Below are 2,843 nucleotides of genomic sequence, written 5' to 3'. Positions count from 1 at the left end.
ATGTATGGACAGTAACTGAAATGAACTAACATCAAATATAAAATACACATGCCAATTTCATAATGCATGTAAAAAGCCCAACATACACTGAGCAACTTTGTTGCCAGTACCTTTTATGTGGTGAGGCAACTTGTTGCCAGAAGTTGAGAGTCTCACTACTTAGTACTTTCTGCAACATGTTGCCCAGTGTCTGTATAGCTCCAAATTTTTGTTGGCAAAAATTTTTGTCAAATTTGTCAAAATATTTTTGTTTGACAAAATTTTTAACTGACGAAAATTTGTTCTGCGTGGGTAGTATACAAATTAATAGCAAAAATGACGAAATTTTTTTCACAAAATTAATTTTGAAAAAATTTTTGACTGACAAAAATATGGAGCTATACGATAGTTGCTCAATAACATCAAAGGTCTGACCACAAGTTGCCAGCAACAAAGTTGCTCAGTGTATGTTGCTGGGCTTTATTGTATCTGGTTCAATTGTGAATACTATGTTATGACAAAATTCATGGCATGTAATGCATTTCTCTAAAAATACAATAAGGCTCAAAGAAAAGAAAAGTCCAAGTATGAGTAATGAAAGGGCACCTTTATGGTGAAACCCTAAAGCTGAGCAGCATTGTTGCTTGCCAACTTAATTGTGGTTTAACTTTAATGTGATTGGGCAACGTTCCAAATTTAGTTTGCATACACATATCTGCATGCATGATGTATCAGAGTATAGTGTCTGCTATGATTATCTGTTTGAAGTTTGAACAAGTTGTGTAGCCTGAATAAGCATGTATTTTGGCACACTGAAATGATTGCATTTGGTACTGAATATAAAATTATTAGTTTATCCTAAACCCCCAATTTTAAAATCACTGCCAATCTTAATAAAGCTGTTGCATGGAAGTAATGAACAGGGGGGGTGCACAGGGGCGTATCTAGGAATTGGGTAAGGGGGGTGCTGAGGGCGCGCGAAGCGCGCCGCGATTTTGGCCACACCCACTTTTACGGCGGTATAACGGCCTTTTCCTGCATTTTCGTCAATTACGGGTGGGGCCAAGATCATTTCAAGCATACTGCTATGTTACTGGTACTTCTGATTGCTCCTTAAAGCACTAGAAACTGCTGAAATCATGATCAGGGGGCTAGATAACTTTGTTAAGAGGCTTGGTAGTGATGCAATAGTCCAGGACTTCAGTAATTTTTTCTGAGCCCAGCCCTGAGGGGGGTGCTCAAGCCCCCTCAGCCCCCCCCCCCTAAATACGCCTCTGGTGCAGGTATGACTGTCCACCATGTTGGGTGGCAAGAATGTACATGGAACGAATGGAGATGCAGAAACAACCTGGGATTTTCCAATGATGAGATATCATACTTGGCTTTAGAATATTACTGAGAGTTCTTTACACTCAATATCTTCATTTTCTAGCTTGCGTTAGCCTGTATTGTAAACTGCAGAATTTATTTTGATTTTTTCTCCATTCTCCCTATTCCACCATGTACATTCTTGACACTCAAGATGGCGGACAATCATAGCCGCACCCCTGATGATTACTTCCCTGCAATAGCTCTATAGGCTAGATACTAGTAGATGTAGCCAGCATCAAATCTATGATCAGACTTACTATTGTCATATTCTCTGGATCCAAGTCTATCCAGAGATTACTGTGGCTTGATGGATGATTAGGAGAAATTTTTTGGGACAGAGAATCTGGACTAACAGCCTTCTTTTGATGCGAATAGAAAACAGGATCAATCACTAGTAGCTGCTGTTGTTGTCTGCTTGTTGTTTGCGGATCCAGGTAAGGTACCAATAATATCATCACAAAAAGCAGGAGGAAAATAGTGAAAAGGATGCATCTTTTACTGAAGCGTAAGTATAGCCTTGGTATGAGCCAACAAAAGGTCTTACAGTTGTGACACATGCACATTGTATTTCTTCTTCTCTCTCAGTTTGCACTTTCTTTATCAGTTCTGAATTATGGAACGCCAAATCTGCCAAAATTACAAGAAATTATAAACAATAAAAAAAGAGACAGTAGCGATGCGCAAAGCGCATCGCCTCATCAGTGTTATTATTATAATTATGTAAACTAATCAGGTCACGTGTACAGGCTGTTGATAATACATTAAATTGCATCAAAATGGTGAAAATCAAGAAGAATTGTGCTTGATGAGCTGTGTTAATTTTTTGCTGCCTGTCCTAAATAGTCTAGCTTATTCTCATGAAGAAAATATCAGAGATCATGATAATTTTATCTGGAATATGCACCTTTGACAACAGTAATTAAATTTTCATGCAACACTAACCCCTCGAACTCGTGCTCTTTACATTGTCCTTGCTCTTGATGTTTTGTGTCTCCTCCTACCTCTAATTTTCACCCTAAGTAACAAATTTAACTTTATTATTGCTAATTAATTTTATGCTGGCTGCCTGGGCATGTCCCAGGTTGACCACCAGTGCTAAACTTCATTAACCTACCGGTTTGCATTTTATCTTACTTTATTTTTATGTCAGTGCTGGAAAGTTGTAAGTAAATAAATAAATAAATAAGAAGAAGTCGTAGAGGGAAGATCAATCAAAAAGTAGATCTTGAAATTGATGCATTAATGAGGTGATGTGCTTCACACATTGCGACTGTCTCTTTCCGTTTATAATTTCTTGTAATTTTGGCAGATTTGGCATTCCATACTGCACTACCCTAAATACGTTGAGCAATAAGACCAATGTGAGCCCCGGTGACCTCGACCTCTTCCAATAAAGGCAATTCACTAGGCTGTGGGAGGGTATATGAGTGTGCATGGGTGCTGTGATGAGGGATGTTTCGATCTCAGAGTCTCAACAACTGAGACCAACCCCT

The sequence above is a fragment of the Amphimedon queenslandica genome, unplaced genomic scaffold (genome assembly GCF_000090795.2).
Source record: "Amphimedon queenslandica unplaced genomic scaffold, v1.1 AMPQUscaffold_13472, whole genome shotgun sequence".
NCBI lineage: Eukaryota > Metazoa > Porifera > Demospongiae > Haplosclerida > Niphatidae > Amphimedon > Amphimedon queenslandica.
Note: the sequence above shows the minus strand (reverse complement) of the source record.